General features: G+C 43.5%; 1 protein-coding gene across 3 annotated transcripts in view; it reads right to left on the minus strand.

Annotated features, from left to right (window-relative positions):
- LOC138467976 (uncharacterized) overlaps positions 1-19,592 on the minus strand; it is a 231,425-nt gene extending 211,833 nt beyond the window's left edge. For 2 of the 3 annotated variants that reach the window (XR_011268177.1, XM_069608329.1), the window contains exons 1-2: positions 19,290-19,592; positions 19,067-19,188 (exon numbers count right to left, since the gene is read on the minus strand). The gene's annotated coding sequence lies outside the window, so the exon portion shown is untranslated. Of the gene's footprint in view, positions 1-18,752; positions 18,848-19,066; positions 19,189-19,289 lie in introns of those variants that run through there. The other variant, XR_011268176.1, reaches the window with a different exon arrangement.
- Between the last annotated feature and the right edge of the window lie 369 nt (positions 19,593-19,961).

Consider the following 19,961-nt stretch of genomic DNA (forward strand, 5'->3'; position numbering starts at 1 on the left):
GGAATGTTTGGGGATAGGTAGGTGGCTAGGATCTAGAAGGCAGGGGCCAGTTGGTGGAGATTGTTGCTGGAGCATCTGGGGCCCATTCTACCCATCTACTGGCTACCTGCTTCTGAATATAAATAAATCAAGGTTTGAGCCTGTACTTGTGTGTTACAGCCTGCTTGATAATAAACTCATTTAGGGTCCCCAACTCAGGCAGAGGGCAATGGAAATAGCAGCAGCAACCCACACCTGCCCTATCCAACCCCCATTGCTGAACCAGAGAAGAGGCAGGAGCTACAGGCTGTGTTTCAGTCACTTCCCCAGTCCAATACAGTTACAGTGATTCAGAGGTATCAATTGGGATCAGGTAAAAATAGGGTTTTTGAGGTCTGGCAACATTTTATTGCTTTGCCATGGGTGCGCTCTGATCACAAAGAGGCTTCCTAGGTGAAATGTACATTGTGTGGGCATGCTGTGGGCTGGGCCAGAGACCCCCACTTCATGAGCATTCTGAGACACCATAGAGAAAGCACACCACTGTTTTCTCTTCAGGTGATTCAACAGCAGGACCATTCACTAGCCCAGCCACTGGCACGAAGAGATGGCACCCTGTGGGGAATCCCTTAGTCGCTAGGTCTGAAGGCATCCGCAGTAGGACCCAGCATGAATGCTGCAATTTCTTTTACCAGGTGTGCAGCATCTGCCATGCCATAGTCTCTGTAGGAGTGGTTTCATGCCACATGAGAGGGGAGATGCTAGAGCATCACACCTGTGGAGATTCCATGGTGCACATGGAAGTCCTACCTGAAACATGTGGAGTGAGGTATTGTCACCAATTTCTGATCTCTTACCCATTCCAAGTTGTATGCCTTATTTTATTTTCCTAGTCTTTCTCCTTTACTAAAATCCATATAAATAAAAATATAAATGTTTGTTTGTTCAAAATCTTAAATCTCCGAAAGTTCTTCACCGATTGCTTTGAAATTTTGACACAATGTTGCATTTGAATAGGCACATGCTTTTATATACGTACTATACATAGATTTCACACCTGTGACAAGTAAAAACATGCTTTTTTCTGAAAAACAGGGCCATCTGTTGGACATAAAAGCAACACACACTATACCAAATATTAAATTTGGAAAACAGCACCATCTGTTGGACGTTAAAGCAACACATGCTATACTAAATATTTTATGATTCCATTTCAATGTTTCCGATTTAGAATGGCTCAAATATGTGCCGAGGAAGCAGCAGAGAGACGTGCAGCCAAACTTCAGGATGCATGGTTGCGAGCACACCGATCGCGTTCTGCAGCTTCAGATCTGCTTCATTCTCAACAGAATGAACGCAATAGGCTGAGAGTGTCTGAAAGACGTCAATGAGAAACAGCAGATCAGCGTCAAACACGACTCCGTGCTCAGCAATCACGCAATTACAATCGCCTTGCATTCCGGTACAACCCAGCTGATGATTATAGTTTGAGCCAGCATGTTCTCATCGGCACCATGACTGAAGTGTGTCCTTATTGCAAGGCTCTGAAACTTAATGGAGAAACGAAAGGAATGTGTTGCACCGCCAGGAAAATTAAACTGTCTCAACTTGGAGAACCGCCACAGCCATTAAAAACTATCCACAAGCATTGTGAAATTAAATATATTAGAAATGTGCGCTTTCCATTTTCTTTCTTTTCCATTTAACCAGACTGAGCCACAGCAACGCATGGCCAGGGACAGCTAGTTAATAAATAAAAGAACAAATGCTAAACAAGTATAAAACAAAAATATCCCCACCCCAAAAATTGTTATGCTTTTCTTTATAGGAACGCTGTTCTCAAAAAACTGTTAAGGACCATTCCTTGCAGGAAAGTAGTTCCTTGAAAAATTGTTGTTGCCTTCACTTACAGGAAAGTGACTCCTAAAAAAATAAATAAGAACCAATCTATTCAGCAAAGCTGCTGCCTGAAACATTTTTAGGAGTGAATTTCCATTATAGGAAAGCTACTCCTCGAAAAACCTTTAAGGGTTGTCCCATGTCGGAATGTTACTGCTAAGAAAATTGTTAAGTGTCACTCCTTGTAACACAACTGCACCTCAAAATATTGTTACAGATTATTCCTTCTATGAAATCCGCTCCTTAAAAATTGTTACCGGTCATTCCTCATAGGAATGCCACTCCTCAAATAAGTTATGAGGGTCATCCTTTGAGGCAAAGCTGTTCCTTGAAATATTCTTAATGGTCCTCTCTTGTAGGAGCAGCGTTTCTGAAAAAATTGTTAAGAGTCATCTTTTGTAGCGAAGCCATGCCTTTGACAATTGGTAATGGCCATCCGTTGCAAAGAAGTGACTCATCAAAAAATTGTTATGTGGCATCCCTTCTAGCAAAGCTGCTCCACAAATACTTATCAAGGGACTCCTCTATTATAGAAAAAGAAGCGCTGCCTCAAAAAAATGGAGTCATTCCTTGTTGCAAAGCCGCTCTTTTGAAAATTGTTAAGGATCCTCCCTTGACGTGAAGCATCTCCTAATAAAAATGTACCAAAGCCGTTCCTCTAAAAATGTTTAGAAGTCATCCCCTGTCTGAAAGCCACCCTTGAAAAACTGTTATGGAGTCATCTCTTAGAGTAAAGCCGTTCCTCAAAAAACTATTAAGAGTCATCCTTTGTAACAAACTGCCCCTCAGAAAATAGTTAAGTGCAATCGCTCTTAGTGAATCTGCTCCTCGTAAATTGTTACGGGTCATCCTCCAAACATCATGAACGTGTATAACTTCTAGGAAAATAACTACTTGAAAATGTGTCACGTGTCCTTCCTTATAGGAAAACCGTGCATCATAAATATTTTAAGGGTCATCTGTTGTAGCAAAGTCACTCCTTGAAATATTGTTCAGGGTCATCTCTTCTAGGAATGCTGTCCTCAAAAAATGTAACAAGTCCTCCCTTATAACAAAGCTGCTGCTAGAAACATTTTTGAGATATCACCCCTTGCAGCAAAGCTGCTCCCTGGAAAATTGTTTAGGGTCATCCCTTGTATTGAAGTCACTTTTCAAACAATTGATAAGGGTTATCAATTTTAGCAAAGCTGATCCCCAAAACATTGTTAAGGTTCTTCTTCTATTTCAAGTACCTTCTCCACAAATTTTTTAGAAGATCTTTTAAGGCACTCTGTTTTTCGGCAGCCCTTTAGCAACTTTCATAAGCACCTGTCCTGTCTTCTGCAATATTGTTTTGACCTTCCGCTTGCCAGCAGCTGATTATTTTGTTCGTCCAGGCATTTAATAATGTATTTTGTATGCAGCTCACTCTCACAGAAAGGTGGATCTAAAAATAAAATGTTAGTTTTGGCTCCCCATCAACACACAGAAAAGCCACTCTCTCACACACAATTTATTTGGATTCTGATTCACAGAGCAGATGCTCCCGGAAACATTGTAATAGCTCACCTTCACAGAAAAGCCATTCTCTTTGAAAGTATGATCGCGACCACTTACAGAAAACCAACACTATCAAAAATTGTAATGACACTACTTGTTCTTTCTTTTACACTTTGCTAGTTTGTAACAACCTTTAAAGAATATGATTTATTTAGAATAATTATATTTTTTCAAGGTTCAATTTATTTGGAATAAACGAGCCTCCAGCAAACGAGCTGGGGCAGATCCCTGTCTTCGGCTGGGGCCTCCTTTTGGAACTGCCTCCCTGCCACCTTGAAACTTGAGGAGAACCATCTGTGGTTCCGGAAGCTCCTCAAGACTGTCCTCTTCGCCTCTGGCTTTGCCCCTCTTCTCCCCTGTTGATCTGCTTTCTCTCTCGGCACGGTCGCTCCTCGCCACCCCCTGTCCTTCGGGCCCAGGTACCTGCTCAACCTGCCACCCTCTTGCACTGCCCCCTTGCCACTCCTTGCACTCGGGCCTGGATCTGTACCCATACAGTCCCCCCATTCTCCTTCTGCACTTATCAGATACATCCTATCTGACTAACCTTGCACTTTGCCACTCACAGGCTGCACTACCACTGTTCTTGATCACCCTATTTATTTATTTACTTACTTATTATTTATCTTGTTCTTTCCTATGTTCTGCACTTTCCAATTTCTCCCCCCTCCCATGCACTACCCTTTTATCCATTCCCCATGCAAATGCACGTTCTCAATGTCACTGGGCCTAGTAAGATCGTTGTTTTTTGTTTTCTTCCCCTGTTCCCCTTCCCTTTGCCTGGTCGCGCTCTGAAACACCTGTGTTCAAGTGCGATACAAGTAAAATATCATAACATATCATATAATAATATTTTTTCAAGGTTCAAGGGACTTGGACTTAAAATAAAAGAATACAAATGGTGCAGGGAAATGGGTCACTTGCTAAACTAATCAATTAGAATGTTAACTGAAAAAATACTGTTTGCTTAGAAAACTGCAACCAATGGATGACAGCATAATTTTGCAAAACCCCAGAGGATCCCTATATAGCAAGCTGGTGGATAAAGATATGGGATACAGTAGCCATGGAACATATGTTGTCAATATTGTCCGATACTGCTAAATATCTAGTAACATGGGCACCTTTTATTGCATATGTGAGATGCGAAACAGATGTACCACAGGCCTCAGCTTCTTCTCAATTTCTCCCTCCTTTGGGTTAAAAGTGCTGTCACACTATGGGCATTATGGTGGACTCCTCTGATGAGCTGGAAAGACTTGGCAGCTATGGACAGAGGCATGTAAGGACATGTGCTGGTCCTCAATTCCCTGATGCACGGAACCGAAATCTTGATTTTGTCTGAGTTATAATTTGGATAATTGTTTTATAATGTACATTTGTTCATCTTAAATAGCAGGATTATATTATTTTATGTTTGCCTGATTTACTGACGTCATGGTTGTAAAATATAAAACTGACAATAAAGCTTGATAAAAAGAAATACTGAAACCAATTCCTCTTTCTAGAAAAAAAGAAAGTGTGATAAAAAAAGAAAAGAAAACGGAAATCTCTACTCCACTACACAGACAACTAGAAGGTATTGTCATTTTTGAGAAAACAAAATATTGAAGAAAATAAAAGAAAAAAATGAAGAAATTGTATGAAAAAGAAATTGTATTTCTAGAAAACAGCTAAACAGCTACCAGCCCAAAGGCGAATATTAATCAAAATGCCACTTAATGAACTGAAAGCATAACATTGCCTGCTATGGCTAATGTCCTGACATTAATATTTCAGAAACAAACACTGTCTCAGTGAACAGCTGCTCATGGAGCACGGAGAACAGGTTGTCTTAAAATCGAAAGACTCCACTACAAAAAGGGGATTTCGAGTAAGATTGCTTTATAATGGAGCAGACATGGCCTAGAAGCCTGTCTCTCTGCTCTCCCTGCAACAGAATGGCTCCAGGCAGGACATGACGGTGCTATTACATCATTGACGCCATCAATATCCCGCAATCTAGAAATCCAGAGTAGACTTTTATTTGAGCTGAGGTGAACTATTAAAGAATTCTATCCATACAAGCGGCTTTAATTCGGGTTTGAAATGCACAAAACATGTCCAGCTCCACCACCAGGTATGCATCATTTGAGCTGATTTGAACCCTCGTTGTTTCGATTCTAATTCCCGCTTTAAATGATATAACTATTGGTGACATGGGTGGGGAAGGTTGGAGAGGGAAAGGAGAGTGATGAAGAGGAGGGCATGCTAACTATATTGTTGGATTAAATTACCAAGATGAAATGTGGACATTGAAAATTAAAAATTAAGTATTTGCCCAATTGATATCACATAGCCTCTGCTTCAAAATGCCAGCATGAATGTGCATGGCTTAAGCATTCCATTAGAAGTCAGGATCCATGCATGTTATTTATTTGAAAGTATATACCACTTGAACGATGCCCGCAATTTCGAACTGAACATTAATGCAGGTATTTTGGGCTGCCTGGCCTTGAGAGTAAGTCATATCACTAAACTGCAGCTGCAGAGCACACCTGTCAATTGTCGGCTGCTTATGTTCCAAACTCTCCATCGCATAGAAAAATTAGATGAAGTGTTGGTAATTATTAATAGATAAAACAATATCTTTAAACTGATGAGGGGTGTTTGAGGAGCAGTCACAGCAGGAATAGCATATCTGAGAATCAATAAGGAGAAAAGTCATTGGTTCCTCCCAGCAGCACACTTTATTGATCAGATCTGTCCCTGGCTTGGAGTTTAGTTTGGGATGGAAATCTTGAAAGGGTGGATCCTTGCTGATGCTTCTCTTAAGGTCATCTTGTGTAATTTGTCCAACATCAATACATATTTAGATTTCAGAAGTGAGGGATTCAGGTGAACTGACAAAAGAACGTTGACCATACAATTCAATTAAAGTACTAGAAAGTTAACATGAGAAATACGAGCCCCAACATGGCAGAGGATGAGTTCCAATGCCAGCTCTTGTAACAACACTGTGTGCACAATGTGTTTATAGTGGACTGAAGCAAGAATGTCTCTGATGAGTTTGAGGACCTCATTACAGCTTTGGCAGAATTCGTTCATGTGGTAGAGGCTACGGTGAGACATCTTGTGCAGGAATTTGGGACTTTTGGGCTTAGGGATGGGGTAGGATAAATCATCATGGCACAGGACTTGGGTTTATTTGGTCAGTTTATGGAGCCGGTAGGATGAGCCATAATGGCATATGATCTGCATGTTTTGGGCAATTGAGCGGTTGAGCCATTCTTCAGGCAGGTATGGAAATGTGCTGGAATGGGGCGAATGCTGTCAGTGTTTCAGAGTATTTAGTTGGTTGCATTATTGCCCCACATGTTCTGGTGTCAGTAGAGATGATTTTGTAGGAGAGGAGAAGCGGCGGATGCCCGGTGCTCCCACTTTGGGGAGTTGGGGCAGGCACATGGCTGCCAGATTCAAAGAAGTCAGTGGCCATTTTACACAAAACATGCCAGGATGTTTTATAGAGCACTGCCGAAGATCTAAACCTGCTGTCTCAAGGTTGTTCACAACAACATTGTGCCTGATTAATTCTGTAAAGCATTCTGCCTTCATCAAACCTAATGAATCTCAGATGCCCCTATTCAAATGCCCTTGTTTACTCCCTTTGCTCATTTGCACAAACAAGGAGGCGTATTTGCACTTTTCAATGAGCATCCCGAATCAACAAAGATATGTGCTTCCAAATGTGCAAAAATGAAAGACCTTCCATTGTGATGGTTTGGACTAGGCATAGGAGAAGGCCTAGTAAATAAATTAATTTCTAAACCTTTCATGCATTTTCTTTGAACTGGGAAAGCAGCAATGTTAAACTCTCGTCTCCCTCTTGCATTTCTATGCTTCAAACAATAATGTAAATACATTTATACTGTTTATTGCATTTCGCAGTTGCAAGTCCTTTAAGGACCCAACACTACCACGTGTGTGCTGGAAGACTGCAATGCATTAGCGTCGGGATAACTCACCCGACACTAACATATTTAAGACATCTCGGAAGCACAATGCTGCGCTACGGTTGAGCCACCCCAAAATGTGCAAATGTTCCCTTTGAGAATAAGGTGATCTGCACATTTCTGAAATGAGCGCAAATGAAAAAAATAACCCTTCTCTGTGCTTTTTTTCAGTTACACTCATTGTTGAGTGTCTGCCCCAGTTTGTCCGTTCATTATAACACAACTCCTGTGGCATTATGTGGGGATATATTGATCAAGTGCAATCCTGAAAGTTGAAATGCATATTGATAAATTTGAGTACCACGAGTTTTCAGAGGATAGGTCCATGAGGTGAGCAGTCATTACAGAGTTTTGCATTCATATGCCTGATGACATTACCAAATTCCAGCAAAGCAGAATCAGCCTTTCCTATCTATGAGGTTGACAAACTTGCATGTATGCATACTTTTCTGATAGTAACACCTACTGCATTAAAAAACAATGTACCTCACAGACAGTACTAGTTATGAAAAGTAACATAGCATTAGTATGACACAGGTCTCCATCTTCATTCCTCCAAATGAGGTTTCTAATTACTAGTGCCACTCCCAATAAAGAGGATAAAGAGTAAGTCAGGAGAGTTGAGTAGGTAGTCAAATTAAATACTGTGGAACCAGTGTCGAGGCTCATATCCTGGCTTTGCCAGCGGATGACAGCGTGATCCTGGACAAATCTTCTTATCTCACTGTATAGTACTCTGCTGCCTTCCATGAGAAGGTTTGCCTTCTTACAAACTGGTGACATTGTTTAGCCATTGACTGATCTTTCTTTTCATATAGGACGTTTGAGTGAAGGGTCATAGACAAAAGAGAGCTGACCAAATGTCACAGGCCTCTGGTGAGAATATTTCCAAGTGGACTTATTTGGCACAAGAAATGGGTTGCTTGTTTTAAACAGTTTCAAAGGTACTTCTGCACAACATAAATAACATTCAACTGTGTGGCGGATGTATTTTCTTTTGAAAATCAAACTTTATGACAGTTTTCCATTATCAAAAAACAAACCACGCGTTTACAGAGTGTGTGGGAATACAATAGTAATCAACAAGATAGAAAACATTCCTGATGCTAACCTCTAGTGAACCACACGCCTCCACATCCCCTCCCCCTCTCACCTCTTTTCACGCTATGCAATTACATCGGTCATGACTGCCTGGGTCAACACTAAAGATATCCCCGCCAAACGACTCATCTAGGGGGTGACCTCCCATATTTAAGAAAGAAGGGAAGCCAGATCTCCACAATGTCTATCCTTTATTAATCAATATGATGCGTGAGAGCCATTCACCTTTGGATCGGACCCTGTTTTTCTTCCTTAGTTGCACCACACAACTTCTAGCTGCCATTAGAGGGGCTTGCGCCAAATGCTTCATGGCAAGTTCTTCATCGTCTTGACCACTCACTCCTAGTAATAGCAGCAGCGTTGAGAATGCCCTTGCAATCCCATCTAGTTCCCTTATTCATGACAGAACCTCCTGCCAAAATAGTTGCATGTGACTACATTGACATCACATATGATAATAATCACCCTCTGCTTGCCTACATTTCCAATAGCTAGAGTCCACTCCCGGATACATTATGTCCAATTTATGTGGTGGGGTAATGCCATCGGTGTAGCAGATTGATGGCTTGCATTCTATACTGCAGGGATACTGTGGCGTGTGACACCTTCCCACATATCATAGACAAAGCCTGTCTGGCATATCCATTTCCATATCTCTAGCCCATTGGTCTCTACCGGGTAATCGGCCAAATGGTTTGATCAATAGAAGCTCCCTGTAGAGCCTGGCTATTAGACGTCTTGCAATAAACCCTAGAAGCAATGCTTTCTCAAAGGACGTTAGCCCTCTGTGGAGATTGTCTGCCCATCGCTGGTCGGAGAGAGCTCCTTTCAATTCCAGGTGTCAAAATACAGGAAGAGTGCCAATCTGAAGGCTGTACAGCGAACCAGTCAGGAGACATACATTTGCCATTCTCACAGAGCTGGTCTGCTCACTCGAAACCTGCCTCACACCAAGACTGAAGGGTTCTGTAATATGATCTCTGGGGGCAAATGCAGCTCAGGGTTGAAGGTCACAAAGTAAGCCATCTAGTAGAATGTCCCTCCTTCCAAATGGCTCACAGTACTCACAGGACTGGGCCTGCAATAATCCTTCTTGAGATTTCGACCTGTGGGACCCACAAATATTCACTCAAAGTAACTGGTGCCAGAATTGCATTCTCTAGTGCGACCCATTGTTTTGTTGTCTTCTGATTCAGGTGGTCAACCATAACTCTAAGTAGTGTTGCCTTATTATACAGCGCAAAGTCAGAGAATCCCATTCTCCCATCTCCTTTGTGACGGCCAAGGGTCTTAAAAGCAATCCTGGGTTTGGCTTCCACTTATAGAAATGGTATTAATACACCCTTAACCCCAGATAGGAAGGAAGAAGGAACCACTGTAGGCAGCATCTGGAATAAAAATAGACATTAAGGAAGTGTCATAATTTTAATACAATTCAACCTTGTGATCCACGAGAGATACAGTTTTCCCAACTATTTATATCTCACTTCACAGCAGTCCAGAGAGGGAGTTAATTGTCCTGAAATAGACACTCGGGATCCTTCAGGATTTCTATCACGAGATAGTGAAACCCTCTGTCCTCGACCTGGAATGATACCACTTGGATATACAATCCCACCGGGAAGGCAATAGATTTGGCCAAATTTATTTTAAACCCCAACATTTTGCCATATGTGGAGAAGCAGGCACAGGATAGAATCCCTAGGTCTGGTGATACAGAGAAAGGCATTGTCTGTCCGTAAAGATAGATACTTTACATTCCTGATCCCCAACCCTGGTGCCCTGAATCATATGATTTTCCGAGCCCTCACAGCCCATGGTTCTATAATCAGTGCTTACAGGAGTGGGTATAAAGGAAAGCGCTGCCTTGTCCTTCTCATTAGAGGGAACCACCTGAACTACTTCCTGTTCACCAGAACTCTAGCCATAGGGGTGTAGTACAGCACTCTGATCCATCCCATCCAGGTTGAACCCATGCCCATTCTTTTAAAGACTGCCTGCATGAAGGGCCAGCTAACATGACCAAATGCCTTTTCAGCATCAAGGTATAGTATAGAGGACACCGTCTGTGTAACCCCTGAGGATGCTACTATATTGAGTGTCTTCCGGAGGTTGTCTGAGCCTTGCCTGTTTTGCACAAATCCTGCCTGGTCTTGCTGAACCAGCCCTGGAAGTACACACTTCAGTCTGGCTTGGGAATCACTGTAATCAGTTCATCCAAAAAGGAAGGCAGTATCTCACCTTAATCTTTGATAGTACCAAACACTTTAGCCATATGGGGGGCCAATATGCACTGACACCGTTTATAGAAGCTGGAGGTAAAGCTGTATTCACCCGGGGCTTTCCCTGGTTTAATGTGCTTAATTTCTTTGACCACCTCTTCGGGAAATGATCTTGGTCTCAAGCCCTTCCTTTTCTAAGGCGGTCAAAGATGACAACCGAAGGCCCCCCAGGCAGCCCTCTATTGCAGCCTCGTCTGTCACCCCTTCAGTGCTATATGGGTTTTCATAAAAGTCTGTACATTTGTGGAGAATCCCCTTTTGGGTACCTTCAAATCTACTTCCCTCATCCCCAATCTAGTTGATTTGTCTCGTGTCATAACTCATACTGCTTAGTGTGATGTATACTGATTTGTATACCTCATAGAATTCCAGAGGGAAGGCACTATGACACAGAGGCTCGCACCACCACCTCTTGTACTTTTGTATCTGGGAATGAACCGAAGGAGGCTAGTGGAAGGCACAACAGGTTTAGGGGTGATGTTATAGATGAGCTAGAGGGGAGCCTCTTTGTAGACACAGTAGTAAGCGATGGCCAACATTTTAAATTCCATGCAGGGTTTAATGGGGAACCACTGGACGTCACACCTGGTAGCTGAAATGTGGTCTGAATGTTAATCCCAAGGCTGCACACAGGGCTTTGTTTGCAGAAGTTGGAGTTTGGTGAGGTGCCCATAAAAGGTGCATTGCAGTAATCCAGTTTGCTGTTTATGGTGGCTTGTGTGAGAGACAATCAGTTAGTTGGTGTGAGGAATTGTCTATTCATGACATTAATCTGTGAGATGTTCCCCTCTGGCAAGGTCATTCAACCAAGGTGTGCATGCACACTGAGCATCTCATCTTCTAGCGCTGGGATCCGGACAGGGGGCAGGATACACAGAGGTGCCATCAAGGAACTGTTAACATTTTATCCCCACATTTTATTAGCTCACCAACTGTTTGAACTAGGTTATTGACTCTGTTCCCAAAAAAACCCTGTATCTCCTTGACATTCTGCAGTGATGTTCTTCCTACAAGGGCCTCTCTGCCTCTACCTCAAGCTACTCAGTATCTCTCTTGTGGCTCTCCCATTACACCTCCAACTCTTCCTTCCAGGGTGTGGGATCTTAGTTAGTTCTCCCAAATCTCTGACCTCGTTCTCCCCCTGATCAATGTACAAGAGTTTTGATTCTAGAGGAACGGATCTGTCTTATCTCTCTCTTTCTCTCTCTCTCTCTCTCTCTCTCTCTCTCTCTCTCTCTCTCTCTCTCTCTTTCTCTCTCTATTTTTGTCTGTCTACTAACACCTCCTTTATATTTTCCTATGCCTCACAACTGATTTATCATACCCCCCACCTTAGATCTCTCAACTCTTCATCATCAGAGCTTCTTCCCACCTCCTTCTCAAAGCCACCTCATGGATTTCCCCCCAAACCTACCTTCTGGTACTCCCTTCTCCCTCCTGCCCCATCGTAATGCAGCTTTCTGCCACATTCCCCACCATTCCCCTTCCACCTCTTGTCCTCTATCTGCAACCAGTCAGCCCTTCTCTGTCACTACCTATATACTTATCTTGCCATTTCCTAATGCCCCCACGTGACTAAGCAGCCTGTGCATTTAATGGTGCTTTTTGTCTTCCTCCTGGCCTGTGCGTCTTCTGATCAGGTAGAGCTGTAAGCAGTAAGAAGTTTGCGATTGTTCTTGGGTACAAGAGTGCTTGCTTGGTTCTCACTTTTCTGGGGTCAGGGGTTGGGGGGTGGGATGTAGGGGGTAAGACACTGGCAAGGGGGGGAGCGTGCGACAGACCGCACTCCCACAGAGGAGGGAAATCAACAATACACTGACTAATATCAATATCGCAAGACCACATAATCAGTGCAACACTAGGCAGGGAACGAGCACTGGGACTGGCAAGAGAATACCCAATGGCGAGCCCATTGAAGAACATCATGGGGTCGGATAATGAAAGGGAACTCAATATCATTACATGGAATGTCCAAGGCCTCAACTTCCCAGAGAAGCGTAGGATGGTGGAGCACAAGCTCAATTTACTAGCAGAAGATGGGCCTCATTACGAGTCCGGCGGTAACCTGCTGTTTTTTCCGGCTCGGTTACCGCCAGACTCGTATTACCATTCCGCCTCCGTGATTCCCATAATTACAGGGGCATTACAACCCCGGTGACCTGGGAATTCCGGAGGTGGAATTCAGTAAATCCCCATTCCTATTGAGTCCCATAGGACTCAATGGGAATGTGGACCATGGCAACACCGGCACCATCTACTGATGGTGCCGGTGTTTCCACATCCGCCTGCAGGCGGGTGGTGTTAAACCCGCCAGGTCAGAACTGGCGGGACTGACACCTCCGCCTGCAGGACTCGAGATCACCCAGTATTTAAACAATGGTGGTGGCGGGTTTAATGCCACCGTTATTTCCATACCGGGTGACTCGTAATGAGGCCCAAAGTCCTACTCCAGGAAACCCATTTGTTACAGGCCGATGAAAAGCGCATTAGATTAAAACGATTCAGAAGATCATTCTTCGCCACTTCCAGGGAAAGAAAGAGAGGAGTTGCCATCCTGCTGAGTGAGAATTTCCCCTTAACCGGAATCACAGTGAAGCGGGACACTGGAGTCAGATATCTTCTAGTAAAGGGTCTACTGGTTGAGCAACCTGTCACCTTGGGGGTGATCTATTGCCCAAATAGCGCCCAAGCCAAATTCTTAGTGAACCTACTCCCTACTATCTTAACATTTAAGGAGGGACACCTGCTCAAAGGCGGAGATTTCAGTATGGTCCCTGACCCACTTTTAGTGAAACTCTTCCCCCGTCCAGACTAGATTGCACACAGGCTCTGTCGCTAGCCAAGTTCTTTAGGGAAACAGAGACAGTGGACGCGTGAAGACTAGCCAACATGAACTCCAGGGATTACACATACTACTCCCATGTGCACAAGGGATTCTCAAGAATAGACCTCCTGCTAGTAACCAACACAATATACCCCTGCCCGGACAAAGCCGAGATTCAAACCCGGACGATCTCGGATCATGCCCCAGTATCTGCAGTTATAGACATTAAAAGCTCCCCCGTTGCCCCAGTGAGATATTGGAAAATATATGATGCCTTTCTGCTAGACAAGAGTATCAAAAGGGAAACTAAGGACACTCTTTCCAACTATTTCTTGGAAAACACAGTAGCCGACACTGCCGTAGGCATAATTTGGGACACCATGAAAACTGTAGTTAGGGGGTCACTTATCAGTGCAGGGGCCGAACAAAAGAGAGTCTAAAAAATCCTGATAACCAAGCTAGAAGGAATGGTCATGTCACTAGGAAAAGATTTGCAAGCCCACTGGTCTAGGAAAGGGAAAAGGGCACTGAAAAAAAGCCAAAATAGCACTTGAAATGCACTGGGATGATAGATCAGCGAAATCACTGGCCTACAGAAAACAACTTTATTACAGTATAAGCAAATAGGCTAACCGGATACTAGCGTATAAACCTAGAAGGATACACATTAGAAATAACATCTCATGCCTAGTTGGAGAGGATGGCAGACTCCGATACATAAAGAGGGACAAAAATGGAAGTAATGGTGAATCACCACAAAGCAGTAATGGTAAGCCCACCCACATCCCTCGATAAGTTACCCGATTTCCTACTAGCAACCACCTCCCACCAATACAGGCAGCAACTGGTAACCCTAGAAGACCCTATCACGCTGGATGAGACCAGGGAAGCCAACAAATCACTGAAGTCCACTCCCCCAGGCCCCGATGGGTTTACAACAAAATTCTATAAAACATACTCAAATATACTAGCCCCAGAATTTACCACCCTATTTAACTCCCTTCTTAAAAATGGAACCATTACCAAATCAATGGCGGAATCACTGATCATACTGGTCCATAAACCAGGGAAAGACCCCACACACCCATCCTCCTGCAGACCAATAACATTGATGAACAATGATGGGAAAATATCCTTAAAGGTATTAGCGTCCAGACTAAACCCCTTTCTCCCTGACATTATAGACCACGACCAAACAGGATTTATACTTGGGAGGGGCACTCATGACAACATTAGGCACACCCTGGATCTCATTGAAATCGCTGGTAGGCTGGGGGAGGAAATGCTGATAATCTCATTTGATGCCCACAAGCATTCGATCTGGTTGACTGGGGTTACATCAAGAACGTTTGTGTCCCATCACGGATTCGCCCCAAATTTCATTAAATGGACAATGGACAACTATCAGTCCCTGACCACACAACTATGGCTTAATGGTATCAGATCAGAAACCAAACATATCAAAGGGGAACAAGGCAGGGATGCCCCCTATAGCCACTGATTTTCGCTTTGTCCATGGAGCCATTTGCAAATAGGGTGCGACAAAACAAGGAAAGGGGCTCAAGGTGGGGGGCCATGAATAAAAGATTGCGCTTTACACAGATGACGTGCTTGTAACCGTGACCAAACCAAGGGCTTCCCTGGATCCTCTACGGGGGGAGATTGAGGAATTTATCAGGGTATCCGGTTTCAGGGTAAACTTAGACAAATCAGCAACCGTGGAAATCACTCCCGCAAATACACAAAGAGCAGACCTGAGCCCATCCCTTCTGATCCCCTGGGTGGAATCAGCAATCAAATATCTAGGAGTGCAGATCCTCAGGGATCCCTCCCGGTCCATGTCCCAGAAAATTAGCTATTCACCCTGCAGAGAAATATACAAAAATTCATTTGGGGTAGCAAGAAAGCCAGAATTGCAAAGAAAATCATGCTCCGCAGGAGGGTTCTCGGGGGTTTCAGAGTCCCGGATGTATCAAGGTACTCCCTGGTGCCTCAACTATCCTATGCATACAATTGGGTCCAACCGGAAGATCACCCATGCTGGAAACAAATAGAGGATGCCTGGTGCCAGTCCCTCTTTCCGATCTCCCGCACCTGCCAACCCTAAAAACTCAGGCAAATCAGGGGCCCCTCATAGCAACAACAAACAAGACCCACAAATTGAAAATAGTAGCATGGGAATGGGGCTGTAAAGGCACTCTAGGCCCCCTCACACCTTTCTGGAACAACCCGGAATTCACCCCGGGAATTCCCCCACATGGTTTTGCGGCATGGAAAGCGGGGGGTCTGCACAAATTAGGGGATTTTCTAGAGGAAGGCTCCCCTATCACTTTTGAAAAATGCAAAGAAAAGTTCAAGGTAACAGAAGCTGAAAGGTTTTGTTATTCCCATCTGCGCCATTGGGCTTCACACAGAGCAATCAGGGTAAAGGGGTCCAGAGAGATCATGTCCTTAGAGACCAACCTCCTGTCAGCGACATCTCGGGGTAGAATCTCCACACTCTACCGCATACTGGACCGAGCAGACCCCACAAAGAAAGAGAAATATATGCTAGACTGGGGGCGGGACCTTGGTCGCGAAATAGACATTGAAGATTGGGGGGAAATCTGGTCCAGACTTCACAAAAGCACCCAGTGCATCTCAAACAGGAAGGGGGGCTATAAACTCTGTTACAGGTATTACGTCACCCCAAACCAACTAAACAAATCTAATCCGGACATCTCCCCAAACTGCTGGAGAGGGTGTGCAGAGAAAGGCACCCTATTCCACTTGGTTTGGACCTGCCCAAAAGCAGTAATGTATTGGAGAGAGGTGGTGGGCCACATCAAGACAATCACTGGTCTAACACTCCCATGGGATCCTGGAATAATACTCCTGTGGGAGATGGGGGAGGAGATCTCCTGCTGTCAGGACAAATGGTGCGCCTATGCACACACCTCCTACTGGCAGCAACAATTGCAAAGGCCCGGCTATGGAAACATGCAGAGGGCCCCTCTACAGTGCTCTGGTGTTCAAAATGCTGGGAAATCGTGGTGGCTGAGAAGATCACAGTGATTTGAGCAGGGAATCTGAACGCCTTCTTAAACACGTGGGCACCATTTATGGACTACTCAGAAAGATACCCAGCTCTCATCAGAAAGCCCCCGCTAATGCGATGGCTTCAATGCGATTAGAACCACAACACCAATGGAGGAGGTGGGGAGTAACCAAAAAACTGTGTCCAAAGCGAAGCCCCGGTGGACCATCTTCCCGCACCCCCTGGCATATATCCGCTAGAGGAGCGAGTCGCATGCTGTTGAACCTGTCTTATAACTAATTGTAGATCTAAAACCTACGTTGATGTATAATGATGTCAGTGTAAACTACTGCCTTTGTTGAAATGTCTAATAAAATGTATTGTTGAAAGAAAGAAGAAAAAAAAGAAAAAAAGAAAAGGGTGCTTGCTTGTGTACTTCTGTGAAAGCTTTGGCCTACATTACATGGAAGACACCCACACTGCCATGTAGGTCCCTGAACTGCAGTCACTTAAATATGCATCCACATAGACTTGTGCTATTTTTCTTTCCACCCCAATAAACAGGATACGTGGTAGTAACATATAGGGCAGCAAAACACTGCCAGATAATAAACCATAGTGTATATCTTAAAGGTTCAGCATTTCCCTACACCCTTTGACTATCATGCAGAGGCATCTGGGGTGGGCCAGGATAGGGCCTTCAGGCCAAACTTCATGACATGTGTTGTGGTACTCATCCCCTCGGACCTCCCCTCCCAGCACCTCCAGAAACAGAGGGTGGACTTTGTCACAGATACTAATAGCATTTAAAACTTAAACTTCTCAAGTTCATGGTGTCACTCGGTGCTTGCAACATATTTACGCAGTGTATGCACTAACCATTTATGTACATTAGGCGAAACTAAGTATAATGCCAGTTCAAAACCTTTGAAGAAAAGGTTTCAATTGGCTTGAGCCATTCGAGTCGCCTTACAGATGTCTGCAAGTCAAATCGAGCACAGTTGGCAACTATCTTATCTAGCTCAAATTGTTTTAACCATATCCAAACAATAGGTCACTATGGCTATACCTGGATTAAACATTGTTAAATACATGTGGATTTCAAGAAAGGATGGGGCAGATGTTTCAAGGCAGTTTTGGAGCAAGTAATGCAATGTGCTTACACGTTGGCAGTGCTGGACTTGGATGCATGTGTAGTCTCTTGTGTGGATGTAGCAGGAATGCCTACTTCCCGCCAGTGCTATTGGCATTTGCACTAAGTATGAACACAAAACGCTGTATCCCTCATGGGGAAGGAAGGTTAGGATTTGTTGAGTGGGTAGGTAGACGGTTGTAGGATAACCGGGAATTGAGAGGTCATGGATAGATAGGGGAATGTTGGGTAAAGGCTCCTCGGCTCCTTTGCAGGTTGTGACAAGAGGTTGTCTCACACACTGATGTACACTCACGCCCTTGTGCCTTCATCAAATTGGCGGACTAAACACGTGCTGCTGCATAAGACATATAGCAACCATTACAGATACAGAACACAGCATAAGGGGTTAATACATCCCAACGAAACATAAAACATGCATCAGCAGAGCACAAGCATTACGTCATGCATTTGATAAGTAGTCAGTTTCTGTAGAATACTCACATTGCCTCATAATTTGCTACACATAATCAAAAAAAAGAAGAACAGCACTTTTCCCCAAAACATGCTGTCTACTTGTACTGCGGTCTAAACAAGCTGCTGTCGGTCGTTAACCTTGAAAAACAAGGGCAGAAGCAGTGCTCTTTCTGCTTACGAACGCCCCTGACATTGCACGAATGGCCTTCACTGCCAAAGTTAAGCGGGTGGGGCCCAAAACCCTTTTGTGGGGTCTCCCATCATGTATTCTATTGACTCCAAAATGTGAAATTGTACACAAAAAGACTAGGTTTAAATACCAAGCCAGACCGTCGCTCTCTGTTTGTCCCGGCATGGGATGTTGAAATATAGGGAATGGTAAATAGATTATTCTAACACTATTTCACCTGTGAACAAAAATAATAAAGTTCAACCGAGGTTTTATAATAAATCAATCAGTTCTTTGTTGCTTTAGTGATGAGTTTATATCCATAACGTGTGTTTTTCACTAATACTCTCTTAGTGAGGAAGCAGTCAACAAAGATATATATAGTTTAGACTCACATGCCAATGCATTTCGGAGTTTCCTCCTTCATCAGGGCGAATCTTGCAAGATATAATGAAAACATTCAAATTGTGTGAACATAAATACAAATATACATGTTAAAATAAAAATAAAACATTACATAGCATATTCAATTGTTGTCAAATGTCGCCACAGTGCATACAATGAAAAGGAAATAATGTAAAAAGTGAAATTAGTGAACGGTAATTAACAGAAAATAACATGGTGAAAAACATGAGGGGTAGAAATGTAGTAGTTACCTATCTAAATGTTGACTATGTAGTATAAGGACAGGGTCCTCTCAATCTCTGAGTTGCCACAAATGTGTACTCATATGATTCGCTTTCAGAAGGCAGAGGGGTTTAGCTGTGCTGTGAACACTCTGTGGAGTCAAATGAACCACGAATAAGTGCTAATTGTAATATTCAAATAAATTAATAAAATGAAAAAATGAAAAAAATAAATATGCATAGAGAGACCCACCTGCAACCGAGGCTGGTTATATTCTTGCACAGCGGATGGAAAGCGTGCGTGACGAATTCCAAATGTTGTAGCAAGGAGCTGTCCGTAGACGCCACTGCTCGATGCTTGTGAATTCAACTGACTAGGCAATGAAGGTTGCTGCTTGAATAAAATGCTTTGTGAAAATAATAAACCCATTCAGGTTCATGACGCTATATCTACGTGATATTGACAATGGGCAAATGTTTAAAAAAACGGACCTGTGGTCAAAGCTTCATCCTTTCTTGTGCAGCAACTCTGCAGCGCGCGTGAGGAGTTTCCCATGCTGTTGTTGCTCGTTGACTAGGCAACGGAGTTCGGAATGCGTGGGAGCAACGCTCTATTGTGAGCGTGGCGCCGAACCCTGATGGTTTTGTAGTACTGTTAGGATCCGTTTTCGTGGCAACGGCATGAGTTCTGCGTGCACGCTATGTTGCACGTCGCAAACTACAAAACTGATTGAATGAACTACAAGTGCAGATGTGTGTAAATGTGTGTGTATTCAACAGTAAGGAAATTATGCAAGTTCAGTAAAACAACAGACTCATACCCAATAAATAAATTGAAAAGATTAATTAAAAAAGGGGCTAAATAGAAATAGAAAAAATACTAAAAATACTAAAATAGTAAACATAGAAAGAATGCACAGAGAAA

Source organism: Ambystoma mexicanum, chromosome 4q, assembly GCF_040938575.1.
Source record: "Ambystoma mexicanum isolate Mex_15411 chromosome 4q, UKY_AmexF1_1, whole genome shotgun sequence".
Taxonomy (NCBI): domain Eukaryota; kingdom Metazoa; phylum Chordata; class Amphibia; order Caudata; family Ambystomatidae; genus Ambystoma; species Ambystoma mexicanum.